Source organism: Scylla paramamosain, chromosome 5 (assembly GCF_035594125.1).
Source record: "Scylla paramamosain isolate STU-SP2022 chromosome 5, ASM3559412v1, whole genome shotgun sequence".
Classification (NCBI taxonomy): Eukaryota; Metazoa; Arthropoda; class Malacostraca; order Decapoda; family Portunidae; genus Scylla; species Scylla paramamosain.
In genome coordinates this window covers 36,202,556-36,211,403 of record NC_087155.1, presented here as the reverse complement: position 1 = coordinate 36,211,403, position 8,848 = coordinate 36,202,556, and the positions used below count along the sequence as shown (strand labels likewise).

Sequence of the window (8,848 nt, the reverse complement as noted above, 5' to 3'; positions counted from 1 at the left end):
AGAGAGATGGGAAGAAATGATGAGTGGCGTGACGAGGTGGTGGTGCTTCTATGGGTACTAATATTTGTTGATAAACGAGTGATGGGCGGCGTGGATGGTGATGAATGGTTGGTGTAATGATGATGAAGAAAGAGATATGGGGCGTGAATGATGGTGATGCGGATTACAGGTCATGGTGGCGGTGATGGGGGGGGTGATGGGTGCTAATGAGGCCAATGCATCAAATCAGGAGCAAGATAAATGAGAAAACCAAACGTTGTATAATAAAAAGAACATTCAATCATAATACATATTGTCATTTGGTATCAGTTATTATATTTTTTAATCAATATTTGCAGTAGTTCCTCTGATCTTTTTTTCGTTTATTTTTTTTTATTTACTTATTTGCACACGTCAATAGCAATAGCAAGATAAATGAAAAAGCAAACATTGTGTAAAAAAAAAATGTCACATATCTACATTTGATCTCATTTGATTTATTACCAATTGTTTATCGATGTATAAAAAAAAATCTTAAAAATTCCGTTTATTATGCCATTCACAAAAGGAAAGAAGGACGAGAACAAAAAGAGTCAGCCAGTTTAGCCATATAGTGAAATAAGCTATTACTATACAATAACATAAAAAAAAAAAAAGAACCTGCAACAAAGCCATCACACCTACACGTCCCAATCCCTTCAAGAAACATCTCATACCTTCCTATTCTCACCTATCATCCTTATCATGAATTTACCTTATCTTTTATAGCACCCGATTCCACTTATCTACCATCTAGTGCATGGCAAAAATCGTGCTAGTACTGGAAGCAGTCAAGTGAGGTGAAGTGAGGTAAGCAATGAGGCCTTCAGCCTCTTGGCGCCCTTGCACACAACCGACCACTGCTCCTCTATCGCCTTACTAGGTGGGGCATGACCCTCCCACAGGTGCTGAGATCCTCTCACAGAACTCAGCCTGCTGGTCTGAGATCCTCTCATGAAACTCAGCCTGCACCTCCAAGATCCTTCGATGGAACTCAGCCTCCACCTCTGACACCTTCGCAACGAAGGCCTCGAGAACAGAACTAACACAACCAGACGACTCAGCAACACAAGGCGCCATGTCTATACTAGCCAGCTATATTAGTGTCAGCTCACTGCTCACTAAACACGTCCGTTCACTACGAACCCTGACCTGAGACTGAAAGAATGTCCTTTGAACTGGATCGCGAGACAAGACGGGACATCCTACAACGCCTAACGTTTCTCCCAATATTACAGGATGGAGGGGTTAGGATACCACACGGAAGGGGGTGAAGGAGCCTTGGGGATGCCTGAAGGAGTGAGGCCTGGAGGTGAACGAAATGCAGAAAATTCCTCTAATACTGAATGCTTCTCTGGTCAGACCATCCTTCACTGAGTATTTGGACCAAGGCTTCAAGATATGAGGTGAGAATCCATTTTTTAGTGTTTCAAGGCAGTTTTAAGTGCTTTTAGGTGTTTTTAGATTGTTATAATGTTGTTTTGAGTATTTTAGGTTTGTGGAAGGAGGGAGAAAGCTTAAATACAGTAATAAGACCTGGAAAAAAAGCTTAAGTTATTTTAAAATTATCCTAGCATTTATTAAGCTGTTTTGTGAATTTTAGATCACCAGAAGAAAGGAAGCTTAAATTTAATAATAGGATAAGGAAAAAGCTTATTTCTTGCATTAGGAAGAGAGAAAAGCTTAATATTAACTCCCACCCGCAGGTGAGCCAGGTGACCCCCAGAACAGCACCATTCTGCCTACTTGTGGTGTGGCAGCCCTGATCGTCCCCCTCCCTCCCTCTTCTTCCTCCTCCTTCCCCAGCAAAGAAGAGATGTTGGATCAGCTGGTGGACAGGTTAGTGCTGTTGTTGTTGTTGTGGTGGTTGTCTCTCTCTCTCTCTCTCTCTCTCTCTCTCTCTCTCTCTCTCTCTCTCTCTCTCTCTCTCTCTCTCTCTCTCTCTCTCTCTCTCTCATTATTATTATTATTATTATTATTATTATTATTATTATTATTATTATTATTATTATTATTATTATTATTATTATTATTATTATTATTATTATTATTGTTATTATTATTATTTTACTATTATTATTTTACTATTACTACTACTACTACCACTACTACTACTACTACTACTACTACTACTACTACTACTACTACTACTACTACTACTACTACTACTACTACTACTACTACTACTACTACTACTACTACTACTGTCACTACTACCACAACTACAACTACCACTACAAGACACACAGGCACACAAACACTAGACCCACCACCACTACTACCACTACTACTACCACAGGGTCCGCTCCTTCAGCCGAGTACACGCGGGGGGCGTTGTAATAATGGTGGGTGCTGTGTTTGGCATGGAGGAGGTAAACGGGGTGTTGGGGAAGTTATCAAGGAGGTTACTGCCACCCCCACCCCTGCTACTGCCTGCCCACGGGGAAGCCCAGGCTGCCGCGCATATACAACTACTGGCAAAGGTGAGTGGTGGTGGTGGTGGTGGTGCAGGATGATGATGATGATGATAAGCAAGAGGAGGAGGAGGAGGAGAAGGAGGATATGAGGATAAGGAAGAGGAAGAGGAGTATGGGGAGGAGGAGGTGGAGGAGGAAGAGGAGGGGGTAGCTTTAGTAGGAGAAGGATGAGGAGGAGGAGGAGGAGGAAGATGAGGAGGAAGAGTAGTAGTAGTAGTAATAGTAGTAGTAGTAGTAGTAATAGTAGTAGTAGCAATAGTAGTAGTAGTAATCAAAATACCAAATATTAACTCTCTCTCTCTCTCTCTCTCTCTCTCTCTCTCTCTCTCTCTCTCTCTCTCTCTCTCTCTCTCTCTCTCTCTCTCTCTCTCTCTCTCTCTCTCTCTCTCTCTCTCTCTCTCTCTCTCTCTCTCTCTCTCTCTCTCTCTCTCTCTCTCTCTCTCTCTCTCTCTCTCTCTCTCTCTCTCTCTCTCTCTCTCTCTCTCTCTCTCTCTCTCTCTCTCTCGTAAAAGACTCATTGTCTGTTATCGCATTCTATTTAACTTGCATTGTTAACACTTCCATTGTCACAGGTATCTTTCCTACTACTTGGAAACATGCTGTGGTAGTTCCACTCTTTAAAAGTGGTGATACTAATGATTTTAATAATTACAGACCTATTTCTCTTTTACCCATTCTTTCTAAAATTCTTGAAAAAGTAGTTGCTAGCCAGCTCTCGCATTATTTGGATACTAATAAACTCTTGTCTAATACGCAGCACGGGTTCCGTCCTAGACTGTCTACAGAAACTGCTCTTACTGTCATTACAGATCAAATTTATGATAATATGGACTCAAAGAAAATCTCTGTATTGACTTTATGTGACCTATCAAAAGCCTTTGACAGTATCAGCCACGATAATTTATTAAATAAGTGCACTAAGCTTAATATTGACAATTTTTGGTTTACAAATTATATTCAAGATAGATCACAATCCGTTCGCTTAAATAATACAATATCAAAGAAAGAAAACGTACGTTACGGGGTTCCACAAGGCTCAATTCTCAGCCCAATTTTATTTTCTATATACGTCAATGATCTTAGTGAGAAAGTCGAGACATCTTTGATACAATACGCGGATGACACCCAATTCCTCGAAGCTGATACTGTCGAAAATTTTGATGAGCTCATCTCCAACACTGAAAATGCATTGCGAAATATAGAACTTTATTTCCTAACAAATGGTCTATTATTAAATAACAAAAAAAAAACGCAATGCATTTTCATTGGAAATAGGCAACTGTTAGCACATGTTCCCCCTGACATTTCTATAAATTGTAATGGAGTACATATATACCTGACTACGCATGTAAAAAATTTGGGTGTCTATTTTGACAAATACATGTTATTTGATGTGCACATTGCAGAATTAAATACTAAAATAATGGGAACATTAATGTTTATAAACAGAGTTAGTGTGAACTTTGACAAACTCACTCGTAAAGTTATTGTACAGTCTTTAGTGCTTAGCCTCATTAATTATTGTATTTGTATCTGGGGCTCTCCCAACAAAACTCTCATTCATACTGTACAAAAATTACAGAACTTTGCTGCTAAAGTTGTAACTGGAGGTGCAAGAAAATATGACCATGTGACTCCTATCATAAAAGACCTAGAGTGGCTGACTGTGAAAGACAAATATTATTTAGAGAAGTGTACTACAGTGTATAAATCAATGAATGGACTATACCCAGACTGGTACCTGAACCTTCCCACAGTCAGAGATAATACAACCACCACAACAAGACAAGGAAATAACCTGTATATAAAAAGAACTAAAACAGACACTGGTGCCAGGGCCACTACGGTGTGTGGGCCCAAGTTATGGAATGAGCTCCCTCACTATATTACCACCTCCGGAAGCCTAAACAGTTTCAAATCTAGTCTTAGAAATCTACTGTTAAATGTGTTGAATTAGGTCTCCACATTTGTATTTATTTTTTTACACTATCTAGCTAGATTTCATATTTTAACATTTCTCTAATATTTTAATTTTATATCTAGTCTTATTTTAGTTTTAGCTTTATTTTAGGTATTATATTATAGTATTTTATAGTATTTCTCGTAGATTTTATCTCATCATTTTAGCATTTATGGCCTTGCGCTAAGTTGATGATGAAGCTACATTTGCTTTCTTATTTTACTTGTACTTGTGTATGATCAAATGAATAACCATGTTTCATGGAATAAACAAATTATTATTATTATTATTATTATTATTATTATTATTATTATTATTATTATTATTATTATTATTATTATTATTATTATTTCTCTCTCTCTCTCTCTCTCTCTCTCTCTCTCTCTCTCTCTCTCTCTCTCTCTCTCTCTCTCTCTCTCTCTCTCTCTCTCTCTCTCTCTCTCTCTCTCTCTCTCTCTCTCTCTCTCTCTCTCTCTCTCTCTCTCTCTCTCTCAGGTGGTGGTGGGGGGGCGAAAGGGCGTAGTCTGGAGGGGGCTGGCTGGGTTATGGAGGGGTTCCTGGCATCCCTTCTCTCCCCCCACTCCCTCTCTCCCCCGTTGGTCTCTCTCTCCGGAACGTAAGTAGTAGTAGTAGTAGTTTATTATTATTATTATTATTATTATTATTATTATTATTATTATTATTATTATTATTATTATTATTATTATTATCATTCATAATTTTCTCGTTATTTTTACTACTACTACTACTACTACTACTACTACTACTACTACTACTACTACTACTACTACTACTGCTGCTACTACTGCTGCTGCTACTACCACCACTACCCTCCTCCTCCTCCTCCTCCTCCTCCTCCTCCTCCTCCTCCTCCTCCTCCTCCTCCTCCTCCTCCTCCTCCTCCTCCTCCTCCTCCTCCTCCTCCTCCTCCTCCTCCTCCTCCTCCTCCTCCACCACCACCACCACCACCACCACCACCACCACCACCACCACTACAACCGCTATTATATCAACATAAGTAGCGGCAGGGCTGAAAGTGTGCGGGAGTTTAGCAGGCTTCGCTAAGATTGGGCTGTAAGTTAGCGGAAGAGGAGGCGTGGCTCGTGACAATGCAATACAGGGCTTACAGAGGGCAGGGATGACTGGGCCCTGCCTCGCCGCCTTTGTCAACAACCTAGAGACAGATACGGTCACCTTAGAGAGAGAGAGAGAGAGAGAGAGAGAGAGAGAGAGAGAGAGAGAGAGAGAGAGAGAGAGAGAGAGAGAGAGAGAGAGAGAGAGAGAGATATATTTTCATTTTCTTTCGTTTTATATTCAATTTATTTATATATTTATTATTTTAAGGGATATTTTCTTTTCTCAATATTTTTTGTTCTGTTTGACACGGCGTATGTGCTGTACATACGTAGCGCATTGACGACACACACACACACACACACACACACACACACACACACACACACACACACACACACACACACACACACACACACACACACACACACACACACACACACACACACACACACACACACACACACACACTGTATGCCAACACTAGCTTAATTAAAAAGAAAAAAAAAGAAGGAAAAGAAAGAATGAAAGAAAAAAACAATCCACTTTGGTATGACTTGATATGTAGCAGAAATGATAATAAATAAATAAAATAAAGGATTCGTTATTCAAGTGTATCTTATACTCGTACATTGATTAATAAAAAAGTAAATAAAAAAATATTAGAGGTTTATTTTCCGGTAACGTTTTCTTTACTGTTCGGAAATAGTTTAGAGAGAGAGAGAGAGAGAGAGAGAGAGAGAGAGAGAGAGAGAGAGAGAGAGAGAGAGAGAGAGAGAGAGAATTACAACCACCTCACTTCACACCTCTTCCACCCACATATCCACGGCCAATCAAGCCATAAACACACACACACACACACACACACACACACACACACACACACACACACACACACACACACACACACACACACACACACACACACACACACACACACACACCATCTGCCCCTCGTGGCCATCCTCCACGTTTCCTTCAGTCATCTCCTTCAGAGTCCAAAGTATAAACAGATGTTCAACTCTCTCTCTCTCTCTCTCTCTCTCTCTCTCTCTCTCTCTCTCTCTCTCTCTCTCTCTCTCTCTCTCTCTCTCTCTCTCTCTCTCTCGCTCTCTCTCTCTCTCTCTCTCTCTGAAGGTAAGAGGTTCACAATACTAACCAGATTCCAATTTTATATTATCACCTTCTATAAGCCCACTACAAGATAAAAATAACCCTCTCCACTCCACTCTGCTGCCTGAACCACTGTAGGAACGTCGGAATCACGAATGACAGGAAGGACTAAGCCAGTAACGTGTCACACAGGGGAGCACATTTAATCTTAATCCCTTCAATAGACCTGGTTAGGTTGCAGCTGTCTAGTTTAGTAACCACTCATCACTGGAAGAAGTAAGAAGTCATCAAGAGGGGTAGTTTTCTATAGTTAGTGCTTCATATTTCCGTTTTCTCTCAATAGCATCATGCATTTTCTACGGTAATTCTACGTATTATACATTTTTCGATGCATTCTCTTCTCTACGATCACTCCACACTTACCTCTCACAATTGCCATGGGGGTGAAAGTTCAAGGAAACAGGAAGGCCAGGAGAGAGGCGAGACACAGGCCCGCAGTACCTCAGGCGTGACAGAACCTCGGATAATCGCCTACTTATTGTGTTCTCGCGTCTATACTCATCCTCATTTATAGCACCAGGACGCGCGAATGTAGCCGCGGCACTAACGCCTGAAAAGTTGGTTAAGAGGAGCCAGCTACTGTTATACTGCACTAAGCTACCTGATAGTTAGTGGTGGAGAATGGGGGACTGTGGATAATAAATTTTGTTGTAGGAAGGCAGGTGATAGTGGCGATAAGCTGTGAAAGAAGGTGGTGATGGTGATAGATCTACGCATCAGTATAATTTAAGGCTAGATTCTGAAAATTTTGGAGAACGAAAGGGTGATGTCATGCGTTTGTGGTTGGTGACACTGGCTACTTCATATCAGTTGGCGCCATCCTAGGTGACGTCAGTCTGACTCGAACGGCGGCATGGGATCCGGCGTGTTCTCTCTCTCTCTCTCTCTCTCTCTCTCTCTCTCTCTCTCTCTCTCTCTCTCTCTCTTATCGTGTGATTTATAAAATAACGCAAGGGAATTTTCTCAGTCATGTGTATGTCATTTTAAGGAGATCCTTCCTTCCACACACTTGTTTTTGTTTCGTGGCATGCATATTAACACACACACACACACACACACACACACACACACACACACACACACACACACACACACACACACACACACACAAACACACACACACACACACACACACACACAGAGAGAGAGAGAGAGAGAGAGAGAGAGAGAGAGAGAGAGAGAGAGAGAGAGAGAGAGAGAGAGAGAGAGAGAGAGAGAGAGAGAGAGAGAGAGAGAGAGAGAGAGAGAGAGAGAGAGAGAGAGAGAGAGAGAGAGATATTAGCAACTCCTCTTCAACTCCTTAGCACTCTTTAAGCCCCTATCTTTCTTGGTATACGAAAGCTCTGATGGTGGTGATGACGGTGGTGGTGGTAGTGATGGTGGTGGTGGTGCGGTACTAATAATGGTCATAGTTATGGTGGTGGTGATGGTACATGGTAAATTTACTGGGACTATATTCTGAAACCTCCACTACATTCGAAAGACGCTAGTGACAGATTAACAAGATTTCTACATTACGAGTATTAGCGAGGGAAACACTCTTGAGAACCCGACCAATCATCATCCCAGTGACCCTTGAAAATTGTCGTGGTGTGAGAGAGCAAAGCTTTTCTGAATACGGCTAGCTAATAATTATTGCAATGATGGTGTACGAACCTTCTTGATAAACACACACACACACACACACACACACACACACACACACACACACACACACACACACACACACACACACACACACACACACACACACAAAGGTGTAGTGCCTGGGTCAAGGGGCGGGTGGTCATGGTCAGCAGGGATGGGTTGGGGGATGACAGGATATGGTAGGGCAGGCGGAGAGAAAACACACCACGGCGGGCATGTCAGCAGCGTGGTTAGGACTTGTCATTATCCCTTCTGGTGGTGTGGCCACTTCTTGGCCGCCCCCCCCCCCCCCCTTCCAGCACCAAATGATTCTGTCTCTTTCTGTCCGTCTCTCTCTCTTTCTGTCCGTCTCTCTCTCTCTCTCTCTCTCTCTCTCTCTCTCTCTCTCTCTCTCTCTCTCTCTCTCTCTCTCTCTCTCTCTCTCTCTCTCTCTCTCCTCTCTCTCTCTCTCTCTCTCTCTTCGATGTGATCTATTTCTCAATATTTACTTATCTCTATC

At 41.6% G+C, this 8,848-nt stretch overlaps 1 protein-coding gene across 1 annotated transcript in view; it reads left to right on the top strand.

Annotated features, from left to right (window-relative positions):
- The first annotated feature begins 399 nt into the window (after positions 1-399).
- Positions 400-8,848, top strand: part of LOC135100902 (facilitated trehalose transporter Tret1-like) — a 57,428-nt gene continuing 48,979 nt past the window's right edge. Inside the window, exons 1-4 of the mRNA XM_064004454.1 lie at positions 400-1,424; positions 1,725-1,857; positions 2,318-2,501; positions 4,951-5,071. The gene's annotated coding sequence lies outside the window, so the exon portion shown is untranslated. The remainder of the gene's footprint in view (positions 1,425-1,724; positions 1,858-2,317; positions 2,502-4,950; positions 5,072-8,848) is intronic.